The sequence below is a fragment of the Hemicordylus capensis genome, chromosome 5, assembly GCF_027244095.1.
Source record: "Hemicordylus capensis ecotype Gifberg chromosome 5, rHemCap1.1.pri, whole genome shotgun sequence".
In the NCBI taxonomy this organism is placed as follows: domain Eukaryota; kingdom Metazoa; phylum Chordata; class Lepidosauria; order Squamata; family Cordylidae; genus Hemicordylus; species Hemicordylus capensis.
Window position 1 is genome coordinate 244,160,886 of NC_069661.1, and position 22,235 is coordinate 244,183,120.

The 22,235-nt window shown below is 44.9% G+C and overlaps 1 protein-coding gene across 5 annotated transcripts in view; it reads left to right on the plus strand.

The window, feature by feature from the left end:
* PDE3A (phosphodiesterase 3A) overlaps positions 1-22,235 on the plus strand; it is a 382,562-nt gene that overhangs the window by 269,692 nt on the left and 90,635 nt on the right. The window lies entirely within an intron of this gene.

The window sequence follows — 22,235 nt, forward strand, 5'->3', positions numbered from 1 at the left end:
TAAGGTTTGCATGGTGAAACCTGTTTAGTCTGTATGGTGAGACCTTTGCCCATCAGGAACTATGTTTGTTCAGACAATCGAAGCTTGGGTAGGAGATGTATCCTACCCAAGTTCGGGATCTGGGCACTCTCCTGTTTTCTGATTGTGTGAGAGTTTAAAAAAAACAGGTAAGAGGTGGGGAGCTTGAGCATCTTTCAAGTCCCAGCTGGGAAGGATGGTTTTCCCTTCTACCTCATTCCAAAGCTGGTGACAGGATCCGGGTAAGGCGTGCTTAATCCTAGCCGGGGCTTAGCAAACGACCAAGCACCTCACCTTCGACCTTGTGTTTAACTCTCACACGATCACAGAATGGAAGTGCACACTGCTCCCAAACCTGGGGAGGATGCATCTCCCACTCGAGTTTGGATCATGTGAATGAGCCTGCTGTGGGGCTGGAACCAGGGGACCTGTGGGTCAGGCAGATTCCCTGCTCCGCCATGTGGTCTAAGGAGGGAATTGCAGGCAGTTCAAGCCAATGTTCTAATACTACAGGCCAGAATCCTTGTGATTCTGGGAATAACGTGATCTCAGAGAGCCAATTCTGTGCCACCACCAGGTGTGCAACTCCCAAGCTGCTGTGTTTCCTTAGTATCAGCTAAGAGCGGGTCATTATGCTGTCGCTCTGCATTTCCAGATGTTGACTGCTAGCCAGCTGTTCTGCTGCCTGTCTTTCCTGGCTTCCTCCCTCTCTTCCAAGAATCTGCCACATCTCCAGCTGTTGGGGGCTGGAACTTGCTAGTGCTTGGCCCCCAGTGCCTGGCAGTATCACCCCAAACAAAAGTAAATAAGCAGACTAGCCCTGATGCATGGCCAGGAAGAGCCCAAGTGTCTGAGCACTTCAAAAGCAACCTGAATTTGAATTTCATTTGTCATTTCTGTGCAAGGATAATATCTTCAAGTGCTCAAAAATGTGCTTTGGGAGGCTAGGAATTTTTAACCATCCGACCCTGTTGTGTTTTTGTGTGGGTTGCCCACACCTGCTTTTTGAAAATTGAAACGGGAGGGTTTGCTGTGTTGTTGTTGTTATTATTTTAAATCCAGAGCATCACTCATGGGAAACAAACCTTGTTTATTGATCTGTCATATGATGTGGAAGAAATAAGGCTGTTGAAAGGCTACATAGGTGGAGGTTTTGATTCTCTTGAACAGCTGTAAACTGTTGATTAAGAGCTTTGTGGAAAGGCCTTGTCTTATGGACACCTAAGCTGGGTTTAATAACCCATTTACTCGTTTCAACCATCACTTCACTCATAAGAGGAATTGCATTGAGGATAACAAAGGATAGCTAGCTCTCCTCTGTAGCTCAAATCAGGAGATCAGTTCAAATTCAGTTAATACTTCACAAGACAAATCCCAGCAATGGTGTCTTAAGGACCGTTTTTCATGTTCCAAACCAAAAAAGGTAAAGTGACACATGAGATAAAGTGTTCTGGGAAATTCACTGGGGGGAGGGAAGGAGGAGCTAGCAAGTTTTCAAGATGTATAAGATTCTTTTTCAACAGAAGAAGAGTTCTGTGCAACTTGAAAATGTCCTGTCTTACTACTGCAGGACCAAATGAGGCGTAATCATGTCGTTGGCTGTGGCGTGTTTGCTTTTTTAAATGCAAATAGCATGAGTGTGGGAAGGAGTGTATGGTCTGGAGTGGGACTGTCATGGATGGATACAGGACTTTAAATCCAGATCTGGACCATAACAGAGGGCTTTAAGCCTATCCCTTCATAGGAACATAGGAAACTGCCATATACTGAGTCAGACCATTGGTCTATCTAGCTCAGACTGGCAGCGGCTTCTCCAAGGTTGCAGGCAGGAATCTCTCTCAGCCCTATCTTGGAAAAGCCAGGGAGGGAACTTGAAACCTTCTGCTCTTCCCAGAGTGGCTTCATCCCCTGAGGGGAATATCTTGCAGTGCTCACACATCAGGTCTCCCATTCAGATGCAACCAGGGCAGACCCTGCATAGCTATGGGGACAAGTCATGCTTGCTACCACAAGACCAGTTCTCCTTCACCACAGGTCCCTACACACATCTGCCACATGTGGGGGGGGAGAGCGTTCCCCCCTGCAAGGTTCATAGCATGTATGTGGATCATCTGATCTATACCTGGACCATAAGATCTGTTCTGGATTTCTATTTTTAGCCTACTTTCTGCTGCTTTCCTTATGAGATTGCCTTGCTGCTGCTGTATGTCCGTCAGTGTGTGTCTCCTGTCAACTTTGCAAGTGCCTGCACCAATTTCTACCAAATTTGGTACAGATGCTGTGCCACATAGGAACACCTGAACAGTAGATTTTGCCATAATGCCATGCACGCCCATCCAAGATGGTGGTCATATGGAAACTAGGCAGCTTAATTCTTACCAGGACTGCTTGTTTCTCTCTCTGCAAGCAGAATGTAGTCCTGCAAGGGCCCTGATGTGATTAAAGTCCCAGTTGATCCAGGAAAAGGCCTCATTTAATCACTCGGGACCATGGTCAGTTTGTTCGTGGCGCCCACCTTGGAACTAGATTGACATTTTCTGTCAGACCCTCTCTTCTAAAGGCACACATCTCTTTGGCCTTGTCTGCATTTAAATCGCATGCAGTTAAACCCTGAAGGGAAATAAAAGTTATACAATGATGGAATAGTATTTCTTACCCTTGTCAGGACTGAAAATGTTCTTATTTTCAACCGTACCGCTTCAGTTTTTTAAATGAATCCTTTTCTGCTGACATATCTCCAGAACTCTTGGCAAAAAAAATTTATAGCAAACTCTAGGATCATCTTGATTATATTAAGAGGCTGCAGTGAGACCACTGGGGTCTCAGAAGATTGCTGCTTTCCAACATCAGGTTCTTCTAGACATGCATAAAGCTGAAAACAAATGTTTGGCTCTAATTGCTCCAAGAAAGCAATTGGTCAAGCAAGTGGTTCTATATAATTGCATTTGATTATTAGTGTTTTTTGTTTGGCACTGCAGCAGATTTTGCCTTGACTTTAATTTTGATTCTTGCGTTATGTATCAAACAGCGCTGCAATCAGAACGTAGCAAAGTATAGATTTGTGACTTGGTAATCAGTGGAACCCTGCCTAATCTATACATTGCTCACTACAGAACTGGCAAAAGCACTTTGTTGATGTCCAAAAAGTTATCTTTGATGCAGACTTTCTTCTCAATGAGACTATATGAACAATCCGCATCTGCCTCTGATGTATGTCTTGCTAAATAAACCTATTGGGAGAGATTGCGTGGTTGATTGCTCCCTCATGTACAAACTGTTCTGAACATCTAGAATTCGCTTTTTCCTTGCCATGCTAGTTTTGAGTGTGTGCATATATGCGTAGTGCTTCACATGTTGCACAACGTTACAGCCCTCAAAGGAGGATGTGGTAGTGTGTCATTCGTGCACAAGGAGAGTTCCGCTACATCAGGAGCTCAGGTTACTGACTAGTGTTTCCATTTGCACAACTGCGATCATGCAATAAATAGTCAGCGCTCTCATGGGGCACAATTTGTGCACTTGCACAAGAGTAATTCTGGGTCCAGGGTTGCACTTGCACAAAATAAGTTGTGTCATTGTGGTTCTAGGACAATTGAACATGATGCAGCTATGCTATCTTCTTGCACAACCTCCTGGCTTCTGCAACCATAATGTTCTGCAATGTGTGGGCCAGTGTATACATTCAAACACTGAGATCACTCCATCTGCAGAATGAAGAGGAGGTTCCGCCTCCAGAAAAAAGTGATACATTCCTGTAAGCATCGCATGAGACTGCTGGTGTCGGGGTTCACTTGGACCTCAACCTGGAGGAGAAGCCTTGAATTGGGGTTCAAGGCTAGCCTAGCCCAGCCTTGAACCCCAATCCTAGTGACAGTTCTCCTGAGGCCTCAGACCCAGAGCTGCCAGTTGTCACAGAAGAACCCTGGGGACTTGGTGCCCGCCCTCCATTGAGGCTCCTGCCCCTCTCCAATGCCCCCCAAGCCCCCAAGAGCAGAGATCATGACATTCCATGACTAACTTTGTCTGGATCTTGTCCTCTGTATTTCTTTGTTGAATCCTACATTTAAAATCCAAACTAATTTTACTCATCCCTTCAGGGCTGATCCAATTAATCATTGAACAGAAATTTGGTGCTAGAAAATTGAAATATAATGCAGACTCGGACCAATAAACATGATGGGTGGCCCTGGTTTTTTATTTTATTGCTTAAATAATACAATTAGCATCATTTTGTCAAAGCTGATTATAAATTAGAAATTTCATTAAAAATTAATAAAAACATAATGAATACCAAAAGCTTTCCCTCCCTTCCATATAATTTTTTTTTTTGCTTAGAGTGCAGAACAGAAAGAAGAAACAAAAAAAGGAAATATTAGAAATATGGTTTTCATTTGGCCCTGTCTTTTAGTTGAGGGGCTATATGCATGGTTTGTGTTACAGACCTGAAAGCCTGGAAATCCAGAGTGAAGGCTGGAATTCCTTTTGGTAGCTGTCTTTCCTTGTATGCTGAAGCGGCTTTCCAAGCGTGCATCTGGGAGGCTGCTTCCCACATGGCCCGTTTGGTGCTTATGGACTAAACTGAGAGAGATGGAAATGAGATCAAGTCAGGTGCCTTGGGCAAGGAGCTGCATTGCTGGTGCAAAGCACACCTCCTGCTGGGCAGACCACAGAACCTGCAGTAGGGCTGAAGAGTGGCAGGGTAGGTGGGTGAGGCTGAATGCAAGGAAGTCCAGCCCCCTGATTGCAAGGTGCAGGGCACATCTGGCTGCCTTCAAAACTGCTGCATTGGCACAATCCCTAGCATCACTGTAGCTCTCATGTTCTATTCAACACCCATGCAATCTGTGTACAATGGCTGACATCCCAAACAGCCAACTGCATGTGGGGGGCGCTGAGCTAGTGCAAAGCTGTTATGCCACAGCTATAAATTATGAATTTTGTGTGCAAGCACATTCTAGCAAGACAGCACTCATGCACAAAGCTCATTTCTCGCCCAGCTAAGACGTCCTCTTGCTTTAGCACACTCGTTTTAGTTCTGCATGCGATTGTCTGCCAGCATACGCATGCACAGATCTATATGCTCAGACGGTCATGCACACGTTATGTTCAACACATGTACAGTTCTAGACACTTCCTCTCTGTACACTGTGTGTGATGGGGCCTATACCCAGGTTCACTTCTAAAATGAACACATGCACAGTCATTCAAAGAGAAGCATGCGCATGTGCATGGAAACCTGTATGGATCCCTCCTTGACTGTCTTGGGCCGTGTTAGGGTGAGTCTCACAAATCAGCATAACTTATGCTACTGCCATTACAATTTGAACATGCTTACTGCATGCACCGTGCTAGGCCGTGCACAAGGCAGACAAGATGTGTGTCAGTTTTGGATGACTTTCAAACCGTGGTCAGCAACTAGTATTGCCGGAGATGGAAACTACTTTCAGCATGCAGTGGAGTGTGAAGACATGTCCCCATAGCCCTCTTTCCTTCTCCTCCTGTTAATGGTAGGGATGTGCACAGAACCGTTTCGGAGGCCCTTCTACGGACCTCGGAACTGGTTTGAAAAATGCGCGCACACAGTGGACTCTTCCGGGCCATGACATACTGGAGTGGCAAGGAGGTACACTTCCGGCCCGCAGGACCGATTTTAATGACAGTGCCGGCGGGGGGAACGTGTGGGGGGGAAGTAAGAGCATCCTCCCTCTTCCTTATAGGTATCTCCCCCCCCCCCCCGGTCGAACCGGCAGCCGCCCATTCCGTGCACACCACTAGTTTCTGGCAAGGGAAGAACAGGAAAGAAAAGAGCCTGCCATTGGTCATTGTCTATCAAGAGCTTCTTTTTCCTCCTTGGCTAAGTAGAAACCATTGTTGCAAGCAGCAGGGTGGCAGACGGGAGAGGCAAATGTGTATGGCCGAGCATGAGAATGGCTTAGTGGTAGAGTACGTGGCCCAGGTTCAGCTCCTGGTGAAAAGGACCTCAGAGAGCTCGTGGCCTGTTGGAGACTCTGTGTGGCCACTGCCTGCCAAAGCAGACAGGACTGAGGCAGATGGACCAGTAGTTGACTCAAAGAGGCACTTTTTAAAAGTGGTGATTCTCTTTATTGAGCAGGGGGAGAGCAACTGGCCCTCTCCATCCCCAGCACAGCACCCTTCCAGTGTCTGTTGCTGATGTCTATCTTAGGTTTCTTTTTTGGATTGTGAGCCCTTTGGGGACAGGGAGCCTTTTTATTTCATTCATTCATTTCTATGTAAACTGCTTTGGGAACTTTTGTTGAAAAGCGATATATAAATATTTGTATTCTTTAAAAGCTTGATGTGCGCGTGATGATCGAGATGAGAAGGGTCACCTTTTCCTCTCATCTTTCTCCCTCGTTTTCTCTCTTACATATTTGTTTTTCCTCCTGCTTCTTGTCAGTTTTGCTGACATACAGTGGAAGAGGAGGAGAGGAAAGACAACCAAGTGGCCAGGGCAGGTTTGGTTTGTGGAGCGCCATTGCAAATCTGTAAAATACCATCTCTCCTGAGTGAAGAAGACAGAGATAGAGGGGGAAAGGCAATGGAGTAGGCAAGGCAGGATTATGGAGAATCACCTGCTCTCCCCCCCCTCTAAATTACTGCAAGATCACACATCAGCATAAATTTTAAAACCTCCTCCAGGGTATGACTACTGGGACACATTTTTTTCCTTCCTCGAGGCTCTAGGAGGGCCATCCACACCCCTGTGCTTTAAAAGGCATATTTAGCTTTATTCATGTCCCTCAAAGATGAGAGGGCTTCGGTTTCATACTAGTCTGAATCTTTGCCCTTTAATCAGAGATGTGAAACTGTTATTGGCTGAGAATTTTTATTTAAGAAAAACAGGAAGTTGGTTTTAAATGAAAGCTATAAAGATTCGATAATTGATGCAGTCTGTTCATAAAGCCATAAAAAAGACTTTGCAGTGACATGACGTGGAAGTAAGAAATCAATCAGATTGCCCTAGCTAGAAATACAGTTTTATAGCAGGATAAATGTTGTTTTCTGCCACTGCATAGTTTTCCAAAAGAGATTCATGCTAATCTAGCAAGTGACAGTTGTGTGTGTCACCTGGATTGACTGTTCAGAGAACAGCCTGGAAAAGATGGCCATGAGGATAGGTTGGTTCTGGCAGATGGAATCCTTTCCTATAAAATGACAACTCTGTAGCATGTGTGGATCTGAATGTCACAAAAATGAATATTTGTTTCTTAAACACCAACTTGAAATGTTCATTTGGTTCTTGGGTTCAATCCAGCCTATCTGCGTGTCTGTTGAAAAATGCATCCCAATCTGGTCAGCAGGGCGTGTGTGAGTTTATTCCTTTAGGCTTTGGCACGTTAAACATTCCAGAGTTTGAAAAAACACCATTAACATTTTAGCAAAGCCTGGTGGTTTTTATTGTGAATGAATACAGAGTGACCCTGGATGCTCAATAGCCAGGTCTGTGCATATGACAAAACACAGAAAATCAACAGAATGTGCCATGATCACAGGATTTATCTTATATTTATTTCCAGAAGGGCTGGAAATATTAAGATCCTTATGGATGCATAACTGGAGCACCTGCAGGCAAGAGGGAGGAACTGACAGACTCGGGGTAACCCACAGTATGTCCATTTCACAAAAACTGGAAGGAAAACACCTAAGGGTGGGAGAGCACACACACCAGACTGTCCCATTCTGGAACAGAATGTTTGTGAATTCAGAGGGCAGTTAACAGACAACCAGTTGGGTGGAGCTAATGGAACTCAGTGGCAAAAGGGGAAGGAGGGCTTGAACAAAAAGGGTGGGGATTTTGACAGTTTGGACAATACTGCTTCAAGACAGCCTCAACCCCTTCTGCTTCTGAGAGGGGGAAAGTACTTTTCACCATCTTCAGGCTGTCAGGTAACACATGCATGCTAGGGAAATACAGGTTGAGTATCCCTTATCTGGACTGCTTGGGACCAGAAGTGTGTTTTGGATTTTTCCGGATTTTGGAATATTTGCATAATGAAATATCTTGGGCATGGAATCCAGAGCGCCAAAACAGATGCCAACAGAGCAGCCGCCAAACTGAGCAGAGAGTGGAGGAGGGGGGCTTTCCCTTGTCCCTCTAGCACCAAAGCAAGAACATCAAAAACATTAAAAAAAAAACATTTTGGAAGGGTGGAATAAAAATCAAATAAATAATAAATAATAATAATAACCTGCCTCTCTTTCACCATGGAACTCAAAGCAGTGTATGTAGGGTTGTATGCCAAGTAGCTACCCACCCAGGCACTGGCCAGACCTGGCCCTTGGCTTTCCTGTACAGCCAGGGTCCAAAGGTCTCAATAGCATCTAGGGACCCAAGATTAGGATCCGCTGCTATAGAGAAAAGGCACATTTCTGACTCTTCTGCTTTGAAAGGCATAAAATGTGTGTAGAGTCTGGACAAGGCCTGAGGCACTCTCTGAAGCCAAAAGAGTTTCCGGCTGCCAGAGGGTGAATTTTTTAGTGCCCGTGTAGCTCCTAGCCCCTCCCCATTATTCCCATTGTCAAATGTATATCCTGCCTTGGTTCCGTGGAACTCAAGGTGGTATATAGTGATTCCCATTCAGGCAGTGACCAGCTCCCAGTCTGTTTAGGTGCTTCCAAAGCCCAAGAGCTGGGCCATATTACCCGGATGTCCCTAAGAAAGAAAGCAATCATTAGAATTCAACTGGCAAAGAACAGAGATCTTTTGGAAAAGGAAACGGAAATCATGAGTTGTTTTACTGCAGGTCGCTGAAGTTCTTTCTCTCTAGTCTTTGGAAGCTGGTGTGGAGGAAAGGAGGGTTCTTGCGCCAGGGGCGTAACTGCCATTAGGCAAGGGGAGGCGGCTGCCTGGGGGCCCCCACGCCTCGAGGGGCCCCCCAGAGGCAAGTCGCATGACTCCCCAACACCCGCAGAGCTTCGGTGCCGTGGAAAAGCCAACCCCAAGTTCGGAGCAAAGGCAGCATGCATGCAGCAAAGTCCTTGTCTGCAGAAGCAACTCTGAGCCGGGAGCGCCCTTCCCCATGGCAGGGTGGAGGGATGGGGTTAAAGCGAGGGAGTGGAGTTTTCTAGAGAAGCTGCCATAATGGAGATGTGAGTGTGAGTGCACTATATATTGTGAAGTGTGTGTGTGTGTGTGTGTGTGTGTGTGTGTGTGTGTGTGTGTGTGTGTGTCAGCGAGGGGCCCATTTTAAAATTTTGTCTCTGGGCCCACTCCAGCCTTGTTACACCCCTGTCTTGGGCTGCGGCTGTTTTGGACTGAGAGTTCAAGTGAAAGCCTTTTCCAGTGCTCCTTCCTCCAGAGAGCTAGAAACTGATGTCTTTAGCAGTTCATTTTTAAAAGATGCCCAGTGGGAGATCTCATGGCTGATGGATTCTGTTTTCAGCACCAGATGTTCTGCTTTACTGTAGATGGGAGCCACAAGTTTCTTCTAAGTTATGATGGTGCAGTGTTAGAAATATTTTTAAAAGCTGAAGCATGATTGGACGGGCTCACAGAGATTTGTAAATGTGCCAGAACTGGAGTAAACCCTTCAACTCATTTGTTGTTGTTGTTGTTTAAAGAAGAAGACAATGTCCTTTTGTTGGGTTTCCCAGATCTAAGGTCCATTGTGTAAGAGGTCCAAATGGCTGTTTCCAGTTCATGAGCACGACACAAGTGTACTACATGATTAGTGTTGGTTTCTGCTCTCTGAACAGAAAATCTACAAATCATCAACCCAGAACTGAGATTACTTCTTCACTTTGCCACCTGCCCTGAACTGATAGTTGCGACACCACTATCAAGATCGGCATAATCTCAACTGCTAATCATTGGTTCAGGCTGCAGGTGGCCACTGCACGTACAAAACTGAGAACATGTAGGACATGATACAACAACGACACATCTTTATATACCACTTTTCAACCAGAAGGCACATAGATAAATAATAATTTAATTTAATTTAGCCTACTAAATTTAACCTAACCTACATCAGAGGGCTGTTGTGAGGAGAAACTTAAATATGTAGTACACTGCTCTGGGCTCCTTGGAGGAAGAGCGGGATAGAAAATGCAATAAAAATTAAATTAAATTAAATTAAATTAAATTAAATTAAATTAAATTAAATTGATCCCTGTCCCCAAAGGGCTCACAGTCTAAAAAGAAACATAAGATAGACACCAGCAACCACCACTGGAGGTGTACTGTGCTGTGGGTGGAGAGGGCCACTTACTCTTCCCCTGCTAAACATAGAAACATCATTTTTAAAAACTGCCTCTCTGCCCAGTTAGCAGGGGCTTAATACTGTATGCTTTTTGCTGGTTCAAATCACCAACGCCAAAAGTGGATTTTTTTTTTTTTTACCCTGGATATAAATCGGGCTAGAACGGGGAAGTAACTTGCCTAGGGAGCAAGAGGTTGTCATTTCGAATCCCGGCAGGTATGTTCCCCAGACTATGGGGAACACCTATATCGGGAAGCAGCGATCTAGGAAGATGCTGAAAGGCATCATCTCATACTCCACGGGAGGAGGCAATGGTCAACCCCTCCTGTCTTCTACCAAAGACAACCATGCGGCTCTGTGATTGCCAGGAGTCGACACCAACCTGACGGCAAAACTTTACTTTACACACTAATACACAATGGAAAACCCAAATTGTGTGTGAAGTGCTCCCCGATAACTTTCAGGATCTTTGGGGTAAATCTGGCTGATCAAGATGTAGCCCCTTTAACTTTTCTTCCAGGGTTGATAGCAGTTGCAGGGGCCTGATCCAGATCAGGTCCATCACAGTGACAAAGCTCCCCTGGCCCAGTGCTGCAGTCCTGGTTTAGCGGCATGCTAGGAAACATCAAGGAATATCAAAAGGTGGCTGAAACACAAACCTAACATAATGTCGAGATCTGCAACACAACACTATTGCAGGAATGTTCTAAAGTTCCTGTTGTCCCAGTGCTTCATTTTAACTCTTGGTCTGTCAGAGAGAGCAAGAAAAACCAGCATGTGTAGTATTCACCCCAATGGCTTAAAATTCTAAATTGCCACATTTACACAGCGGGCGTAATATGTCATGCAGAATCTGACAGTCTCCATTTGAAGTTTCAGCTTTGATTTAAAGAAAGCAACGAAGTGACTGGTTCTGATGTTTATGGAGAAAAACCTGAAATGTGTGGGTTGTGGTTGCTTAATAGCCTGCAAGTCAGAAGTGTTCTGATGGATCCTAGCATACGTGGGGTGATGGGGTGGCATTACTAAATGGCATTACTAAAGGGCTGCAGCACTTCAGCCCTCTAGCAGTTTTTGGGTGTCAACTCCCATCATCCCTAGCCACAGCGGCCATTTGTCAGGGATTATGGGGGTTGTAGTCCAGCATTTGCAGGAGGGCCAAAGTTGTGCAGCCCAGCTTTAGAGAACCCACCCCGCATTGTAATTGTAACCCTGCATTATTTTGCCCATTGTAGAATTTTAGATCTGGTGATGGGAGGGATTTGATGTGCCCCAATTTTTGTGTGTGTGTTGCAATCTGGTTTTTCCAGAGCAGCACAGAAGCAATTCTAAGAGACCAGCAGAATTTTTATGAAGACACCCTGACAAGGCTATTTTTACTGCATCATGAATTTACAAAATGTTCTTCCAACATCTTAGATATGAGTTATTGTGAAAGATTTAAAGCTCTGAAGTCCAGGAATTCTTAGTAAGTCATCACTGCAGAAGCAGAGAGAGAAATCTCCCAGAGCAGGTCCCCCCCCCATTTTTAATATTGCGCATTATTAATATATCAAGTGAAAGATGGCTGTAGTGGTGCTGAAGAACAACTCATATACGGTCCAGTATATCCATGAGTTAGTAGTTTCAGTGTTGCACCAGGGATCTTGGACCAGGGACTCGGGTAGCATATTCCATGCACCTTTCTTTCTGTGCTACTACCAAATCTGTTCACTAGAAGGTGGAGGTGCTCTCTGCTGCTCATCAGTACCATGGTTACCAACTCAGTAGGGATCAGATCACACACACAATGCAATACCACTTGGTTATAGTAACTTAGGAAGCTGCCTTACTGAGTCAGACCATTGGTCCGTCGAGCTTAATATTGTCTGCACTGACTGGCAGCGGCTGTTCAAAGTTTCAGTCAGGAGTCTTTCCCTGCCCTTTCTGGAAATGCTGTCAGGGATTGAACCCGGGATCTTCTGTGTGTGAAGTAGATGCTCTACCACTGAGCTACAGCCCCATCCCCTGTGGTCCTATAAAGCTGACTCTGGCCTGGCCTCACAATCTGAATTCTCAGGTTACTCGTGCCTGTGCTTTCCTACCTGCCTTGGCTCCAGGCTGCCAGCCCTGCCAGCCAGACTGATGAAAAAACACACCACTTATTCAGCCTTTGGTGACATTGGCTATCTTCTTCATCTGGTGAGCTGGATTCTTTCCAGCCGAGGTCAGCAGCATCTGGAGTCCTCAGTAGTAATCTAACACTCTCCGCATACAAATCTGCCACCAACTTGAACAGGATTATCTGTACATACCCAGGTCTAGTAAAGCAACAGCTGGAGGTAGAGCTCATCCTTCTCTTCCTCCGATAGCGTCTTCTTTGAGTTAGAGTCCAGGTGGATCCTGACAGTATGGCCCTCCAGAACCTTGTAAGGTGCTTCTCACCCAGCCAGTAGGCACTCAAGGAGTTTGCCCCAGATGATGCATTGTCCTTTGAGGCAATCTGTTTCCCAGTTGGAGCTTAATTCCTGATTAAGTTGAGAGGGATAAATAGATTTGGGTGTCATCAGCATATTGATACCACCCTGCACCAAATCCCCTGATGATCTCTCCTAGCAGTTTCATGTAGATATTAAAGAGAACTGGAGACAGTATGGAGCCTTGTGGAACTCTGCACAGTAACTCTTGCTTTGCAGAGCAAAAGTCTCCAAGTGATACCATCTGGAATCTACCTGAGAGGTAGGAACCGAACCACTGCAAAACAGTGCTACCCAATCCCACCTCCCTCAGGCGACCCAGCAAGACACCATGGTCGAAGGTATTGAAAGCCACCAAGAGAGCCAAAAGGATCAACAGAGTCACACTCCCTCTGTCAATATCTCATTGGAGATCATCCATCAGGCCAACCCAGGCAGTCTCAACCCCAGAGCCTGCTAGAAAGCCAGTTTGAAATGGGTCTCAATAACCAGTTTCCTCCAAGACCGTCTGGAGCTGAGAGGTCAGTTATGGAAATCCTTTAACATGAAGAGTAATAGTTCCTCTAGGCTTCTGCTGCTTCCTGGCACCACACTTCGTAAAGGGGAACCATTTCCCCTAGGCTTGCCAGAGATCCCTAAGGATAGCAGTGGTGGCAGCAGCAGAAACATCACAAGAGATGGGAGAGCCACCACGTATCCTCAACATCTCTCTTTGCTGTCCCAGCAGCCCAGCATTTTATTTTGTGGTATAATTTATTTTAAGCCCCCATTGGGATCTTGTCAATTGAAAGGTCTTATAGAAATCCTTAACATGAAGAGTAATAAATAAAGGAGCGAGCATGTCTGAGGGCTATAGGCCACCTCTAGCCTCAGAGGCACGATGCCTCTAAATACCGGTTGCAGGGGAGCAACAGCAGGAGAAAGGGCATGCACACACCTCTTGCCTGTGGGCTCCCCAGAGGCATCTGGTTTAGGCCCTGGGTATTTGAGAGAACGTCTTCTTCATTATGAGTCTCACCGTCCATTGCAGTTGTTCGTGGAGGTCCGTCTCCAGTTGCCACCGGTTCGTCTGGTGGCCACGCAGAGACGGGCCTTCTCGGTTGCTGCCCCAGGACTGTGGAATGCGCTCCATATTGAGATACGATCCTCCCCATCTCCGACAATTTTAAAAAATATTTAAAAACCCATCTTTTTCCTCAGGCTTTTTCAGCTTCTTGATAATGTATAGGTTTTTCATTCTGTGGTTGATTTTTAAATTGTTAGTTTTAATTGTTTTTATGTCTTTTTATGTGTTTTGAACTGTTTTATCATTGTGAACCTCCCAGAGACTCGGGTTTGGGGCAGTATAAAAGTGTAATAAACAAACAAACAAACAAATAAATAAATCTGGTGGGCCACTGTGTGAAACAGGATGCTGGACTAGATAGGTCTTGGGCCTGATGCAGCAGGGACATTCTTACGTTCTTATCTTGGATGTGGTAATCCAGAATTTAAGCCAGACTTGCTTGTTTTTGGTCTGTCAATCCTTTGTTTAGATGCAGGAGAAGTCACAGAGATGCCCGTCCCCGTTTTCAGAGGCATATCTAGGGAAAATAGCGCCTAGGGCAAGCACTGAAATTGCGCCCCCTGTCCAAGCATCTGACACCCATCTTTCAGATAACTTTACTATAATATCAGGTGAAAAATATAAGTCAAGTTCATTAATCTTTTAAAATTTCAAAAACTATTTAGCAGTGGACGTAGCCAGACCAAAAAATGCTGGAAAACTACAAATTTCAGTATGCTGGGGCTCATGAAATACCCAATTACTATGTGGAGGTATACTTGGAAAACTAAACAGAAGTGCCTGTCTAATTCTCTACTATGCATCTGCTAGCATCACTATTACATAAGTTTTAAAAATCAATGGAGAATTTGACTTTTCCCAGATACTCTGAAAATAATTAAAGGATATGCAGAGAAAACTGTGTCACTGCTTGGAATTTATTCTAGTCTTTCAGAAAGACAGTTAAAATGAGAGAAAGAGAGCAAGAAACTCCCAGTGGGCCTTAATACTAAGGATTTCACACTGATTCAAAGACAAACTCACCATTAATAACCATATTTTTAAGACACCACATTTAACTCACTTATCATAAGCAAAGTAAAAGCAAATGAATACAATCCTAGCTCATAAGCTTCAGCTCAGTATTCACAAGCCCTGATTCTTTGTACATAGTGCCATACTGAATATGTGTACAGTGACTTATATTATATTAAATTATTATTTGTTACCTGTAGCTCCTTCGGGGCACTTCCTATAGGCTGGGAGGGGGGGTCCTGCAAAGGTTTCCCCCACACACTGTTGGCCTCTAGGGCCTCGCAGAGACCATTTGAGCATGTGTAGTGGCCATTTTAAAAAATAATTGGTTTTTTTTTAATGGCCACTGAAAACAAAATGGCCACCACGCATGCTCAAATGGCCTCTGCGAGGCCTGGCATGTCCTAGGGCCTCACAGAGGCCATTTGAGCATGTGCAGTGGCCATTTTGTTTTTGGTGGCCATTTTTTTTAAAAAAAATTAATTTTAAGACTTTGTGCCCCCCTTCAAGTGGCGCCCAGGGCACGTGCCCTGCCTGCCCTGCCCTAGATACGCCCCTGCCCATTTTTTGTCCTTTCAGGCAATTCCTCAAAGGCAAAGTTGTTTAAAAGTGGTTGGATTTGATGGAAGATTAATAGCAGTGTTGCCTTTATCTTATCTCTCTGGTCAATTTTAAAGCATAGATATCCATTCTAATAATCGAGAACGTAGAAGTATTGATGAATGTCTGTTTTATGGCGTTGTGATATGAGATCACTTTTCACATGATTGCAGTTTGTAACGTCCTCAGGTTTCTTGCACAGTTCTCCCCCCTCCTATTTAATAATGCACTAATACGTATCTATCGGTTGCATTTGAATTCTTTTGATGTCAGGTTATTATCACTGCACTTTTTGTTGTGCTCCTTGCATTTTAACCTTCTAGATTTGTGGGGAAATCCTGTGGCTCCCTCAGCTATCTGCATCTGTGCTGTTACCAGTGTCAACAATATTCATACACAGCTGAGGTCCAAGCGACATGCTCAGCTAAATCACATGATGTAGAATTCTTGGAATTGTACCCATTTTAGAATGCAAGTTGCTGACTGCATGATAGAATGCTTCTTCTGGTAGAATGATTCTCTCTCCATAAAACTTTGCTGATGCAAATCTAATCGGAGAGGAGAGCTGATTTTGTGGTAGCAAACATGACTTGTCCCCTTAGCTAAGCAGGGTCCTCCCTGGTTGCATATCAATGAGAAACTTGATGTGTGAGCACCACAAGATATTCCCCTCAGGATGGAGCCATTTGGGGAAGAGCATCTAGGTTCCAAGTTCCCTCCCTGGCAGCATCTCCAAGATATGGCTGAGAGAAATTCCTGCCTGCAACCTTGGAGAAGCTGCTGCCAGTCTGTGTAGACAATACTGAGCTAGATTGACCAATGATCTGACTCAGTATATAGCAGCTTCCTATGTTTCTAAATACACTATTAGCCCATTCTCGTGACCAGCCCTACCTGGGTAGGACAGGGCTAGCCTACGTAGGGCTGGTTGTCTGGAGCAGCTGTATCACTCCCGATCCCACTGCTCTGCCCCAGATAGCCCTGATCAGTGTGGTAGGAAGAGGATAAGTGTGTGCCTCCTACTTGTGCCAGCATGGTGTAGTGGTCAGAGTGCTGGACTAGGACTGGGGAGACCCGAATTCAAATCCCCATTCAGCCATGAGACTTGCTGGGTGACTCTGGGCCAGTCACTTCTCTCTCAGCCTAACCTACTTCACAGGGTTGTTGTGAGGAGGAACTTAAGTATGTAGTGCACCACTCTGGGCTCTTTGGAGGAAGAGCAGGATATAAATGTAAGTAAGTTAATTAATTAATTAATTAATTAATTAAATACTTCACTCTCCATTCGTCTGTGTCTCCAGGCTGCTGGCAGCCATCTTTATAATAGAGATGGGGGAAAGGAGCGGCCAGGCAGCACAGAGCTTCCCCAGTGCACCACGCTACTCTCACAGTGCATTGTGGGATGTCCGGTGGCCCCGACTTGATTCCTCCCCAATCACTACTGGATTCGCTGCCGCACCAATCATGTGGGTGCATGGCTGGCAGAGCCCTGATGGGCAAATGGTTGTCTGAGGGAAAGATGTAAGGCTCCTGCTTCCTCCCAGCCCAACCCTTTGTGGTCATGTGGATGACTTCTATGATAGGGAGAAGCAGCCTTGGGGAAAAACTAGTAGGAACATAGGAAACTGCCATATACTGAGTCAGACCATTGGTCTATCTAGCTCAGTATCGTCTTCACAGACTGGCAGCGGCTTCTCCAAGGTTGCAGGCAGGAGTCTCTCTCAGCCCTATCTTGGAGAAGCCAGGGAGGAAACTTGGAACCTTCTGCTCTTCCCAGAGCGGCTTCATCCTCTGAGGGGAATATCTTGCAGTGCTCACACATCAAGTCTCCCATTCAGATGCAACCAGAGCAGACCCTGCTTAGCTAGGGGGACAAGTCATGCTTGCTACCACAAGACCAGCTCTCCTCTCCTAAAGTCTACCTAATGTGTGTGTGTTGTACATGTCGGGGGTCGCTCACTTATGCAGTCCCACCACCACCACCAATGGCATTTGCCATTGCAAGTGGTAAAGCCCCACGATCTTTGTTCTGCATGGAATAGCTGCATGTGTCCATCAACCCTTTATGGAATTCCACTTGCCAGGAACCCACTGGCTTGCACTAACCTAGCCACTTTTTATGTAAATGTTCTGCTCCAGCTACTCTCCGTCCAAATACTTGTTCTTGTTGTCTTTTATGATGCTACAGACTAACCCAACAATTTTGGCATCATTCCTTCTCTGGGCTGCCAAGTATGTTGAGAAGAAAGCAAAGCTAGTCTTTAAATGTGGGTGTGGTGAAAGGAGTTTGTGTTTGGAAGGAATTAAATAACACTGATCCCGTGAAAGAAGATGCAGTTCTCCTACCTTTCTCTCTCTCTCCCCCGCTCCACCCTCTTCCTTCCCACTTTCTCCCCCCCTCCTCCTTTTTTTTGGGGGGGGGGTTTGTTGCTCTCTTCCTGCCTCAGGTTTTGTTTTGTTTTTCTTTTTAATTAAAATTACAGGAAATCCAAAAGAGGGTTTCAAGTGCAGGATGACACACATTGATGATGGTTTTCCTGATTGTGTTTCTGTCATGAGAGCATTCAGTGAATAAAACGTTCAGTACAAAATGTCTAGCAGACCGCACTGGATCATAGTTGTTTTTTCAAACAAGCGTCACTTGTCCTGGGAGGGAAACAATGGCAACTATGTTTCCTTTTGAAATATATTTTAAATAAAATCAGCGCTAACATGGTTCCTTGCAGTAGTAAACCAAAAAACTGAAAAGAGATAGCCCATTAAAGTAAAATAATTGTTGTTATCTATATGCAAGTACATGCAGATACAGCCAATGTCCAAATTCAGTCTCAAAATTTGTGATATAGAATAGATATAGATATAAATATCACAAATACATACATACACACACACACACACACACACCCATCCATCCATCCATCCTATTGGATATATGTACATCAGTGAAAGTTCTGCCCCACTAATTTTAGATTACACTGTAATTATCAGAACTGGTATTTGTAGTGTGACACTTTGTATGAATTTGATGGATTTGATGTATTAATCCTAATTCTTTATCTGAATGTATGCTGTATTAATGACTTGCTTCATTAGTAATTCTGAAAAGTCGCTGGCATTATAATATTAGTTATTAAATATTTTGTGTTATTGAAACAATGAGATTGTTATCGTTGTATCCTTATTGCTGTTAGCTTGCATGTTCTAATTTTACTCATTGAGGCTGTTCACACGATGGGGCAAAATTGGGCTAGCCTGCTAGCCCGATTTTGCCCCATCGTGTGAACCACCAGGCTTGGCTGTGAGCCTGGTGATTCCTAGGCAGGTAACCCACCTAGGTACCCCTGCCCTTAGCCTGGGTTTGTGGAGCAAGTGCTCCGCAAAATCGGGCTATCTGGTCATGAGTAGCCACGGTGCGGCTCTGTGCCACAGCTACTCATGAGTAGACCCCTGGAGGGGAGGCGAAAAGCCCTCTTCCCGGCTCTGGGGGTCTCCCCAGTATGCCCTGCGTGCTCGTGCACAGCATACTGGAGCTTCCAGGGGCCACACGGCCCCCGAGCTCCCCAGCCCCTGCCGGCTCCATCACAGAGCCGGCAATTGTGTGGGCGGCCGATTTGGCCGCCCAGGGCTCCCTGCCCAATCGTCTGCGGGAAGAGCGGGCTTAGCCGCTTAGCCCGCTCTCCCCGCAGTTTTGGAGAAAGCGGGTCTCACGGATCGGGAGACCCGCCTAAGAGTGTACTCTTCAAGGAAAACGTATGCGGAAAAGTGATATACAAATGAGATGACTATGACCAGGTTCAGACATAACCTGAAATGCTGTTTTGTTGATCTAAGCTATGGTTTTGATTTTGTCTGAATTTGAGCCTGCCCACAAAACATGGTTTGCTTGGAGCCAACAAACCAGAATCTGAAATCATGATTTGAAGATGGTTTGCAAACCAAAGTTTGTACAACTGTGGCTTCCTATTGGCCTGGCTCAGATGTCAAGCGGAACCTCAGTTAAAGTCACACTCCTTGCAACATCTCTGAAGCCTTGGGAGTTCACACATCCCTCTTCCATCCCCGCACAAGCATCCACTTATGCTCTGGTAAAACCGAGTAAGTACACCAAGATTGGCCATGATGTCCAAACCCACTGATCTCCATTTATTCTAGCCTACTTACTTCAAATAAGCTGAGATTTGTAGCCATGATTTGAAGTAAGTGACAGATCTTGGGTTATTTGAAGTAAGTAGGCTACAATAAATCAAGGTTGGTGGCTTCATACCTCATGGCCAATCATGGTTTATGTTAGCATAAAGCAGAAGTGAGTGCTCATATAGGGATGGGAGGAAGCATTGCGTACTCCCAAGGCTTAAAGATGTTACTCAGACCTGAGTTAATGGAGGTTCTGCATGACGTCTGAACAAGCTCATTATGTCTGAATCCACAGACTGTAAACAAGCCACAGTCTGAGCCATTATTTCACCTCAAAAAGGCGGCTGCTGCACCATGGAAATGAGAGTGAGTTTTTGAATTTGTGGCACTGAGTCCTGAGCTGAGAGGAAACAAAAGCCAATAATCAGCTTTAGCCCATAGTTTCCCTGTTGGGACATTTGGAAGTTCAAATCCAAGCTTGGGTTCTTAAATATGTTTAGCACAAACCATGGTTTTGTGTTACCTGGCCCATGATTAAAACTGATGGTCATATTTAGGTAACTATCAACATGCTTTGGAGGACCTTTGAGTTTTAGACATTTGTAAACCTATCTGGGATTGTCAACATTCATGTAAGTATCAATAGCGAATTTGGGGAATTTGCCGTAACTAAACATGTGCAGTTCTTGCTTCATTGTAAATTAAGCAGGGTCATTTGTTTCAGTGGGGACTTTTGTGCAAGAGCGCGCTTGCGTAATAGCACCCTTGCACAATTCCCCCTTTTTAGAGTACCAAAGCTAATTTCTTGCACTGCTGTTAATTTGCTGATTCTGCAAGTTCTCCATTTCCTTGGATGTTAGCCACAGATCTTCACTACAGATTTGCTTTGCAGGCGAACACTGGTAAAATAAGTGCAAGTTAATCTGTCATTCCAGGAAACTTGTCCACCATTACTTGCCTTCTCATCCAGGAATCTTTGTCCACTTTTAGTCAACCTCAGGGTTTGTAGGAACACAATGTGAAAATCACTGAACAAACAGCAGGGCTTTCTTGTGATGACATAAAAGCAGGAAAGCATGACCTTGATTTATGTATTCCAGGTGGTTATTATTTTTTTAAGGCAGAGAAATCATTGTTTTATTAGTGAATGAGCTAATTTATTGAATCTGTGTTGTCAGAATAAATAGGGAATACTGTGATCGCCTTTTAAAAATTGAGTTTCCCCTCTCACCTATGACCTTGTTTTGCAAGGCAAGATGACCTGTATATGTGTATTTTGATAACATTCAGATTTACCGGTATGGTATTTAGAAATGCTTTTCAGAGATTAGGCTCATCTTACCTTTTAATGTGCTCCCCCACCATTGAGGCAGAAATGAGCCCTGTTTTGCATGTACAAAGAGGCATGGACAAATTCATGGAGGAGAGGTCTATCAGTGGCTACTCTTTTGATGGTTATAGTCCACCTCCAGGCTCAGAGGCAAGATGCCTCTCAATACCAGTTGCAGGGGAGCAACAGCAGGGGAGAGGGCATGCCCTCAGCTCTTGCCGGTGGGCTTCCCAGAGGCATCTGGTGGGCCCACGTGTGAAACAGGATGCTGGACTTAGAAAGGCCTTGGGCCTGATCCAGCAGGGCTGTTCTTATATTTAAATCCCGGAGAGTTGCCGCTAGTCAGTCTAGATCAGGGATTCTCAACATTGGGTCCCCAGATGTTATTGGACTTCAACTCTCATAATCCTGAGCCCCAGTGGCCTTTGGTTGGGATTTATGGTAGTTGAAGTCCAATAACATCTAGGAACCCAACACTGAGAATCCCTGGTGTAGACAATACTGAGCTCGATGGACGAATAGTCTTCTTCCAATATAAGCACTTTCCTGTTTTCTTTTGTTTGACCTGAATCTCTTGCCCGTCAGTTTATTTGGACGATCCCGAGTTTCACTATTCTAACAGAGGAAGGAAAATGTGTGTCTATTCTCAGACTGTGAACCTCCAGCTGTTTGAGCCCTACATCTCCCTTCGTCCCCAGTCACAATGGCCAGTAGCCAGGGATGATGGGAGTTGTAGGCCAACATCTGAGACCCCTGCTCCTGCAACTCCAACACAGTTCAGGTTAGCCATACTATCCACCATATAAACCTCTGTCATAGCCCCCTTCCTGATCGTCTTTTTCTCTTAACTCAGTGTTCCCAGTTCCTTTGCCTTTTCTTGTAGGAAGGGTGTTCCAACCCTCTGGTCATTTTGGTTGCCCTTTTTTCAGTTTCCCCAGCTGTACGATATCATTTGAGATGGAGTCACCAGAACTGTATATGGTATTCCAAATATATCTGCCCCATAGATTTGTATAACAATGCTGATTTTTAAAAAAAATCTATTCCTCTCCTAATAATCCCTAGTACAGGATTTTCCTGTTTCACACCAGCCACACTTCCCGCCCCCACCCCCCATAGCTGCCTTTTTCAACAGATATGGTCCACATTCTTGGAAATACTTTCCCCCACAAGTTTACTCTTATGTGTATATTTGAAAACCATGGGGCAGAATTTCATCATCAAACCTTTATTGCACAAGCCATGACAAAATAGGGAAACATATGTATGGAACCGATTCAACATCGGAGCATATGCAAAATTAAAGATACAGATCAAAGAATTGGACTCACCCTGCTAAGTTCCCCACAAACAGAGCTCTGATTTTCCTTGCTGTTGAAGCAAACATCGATACT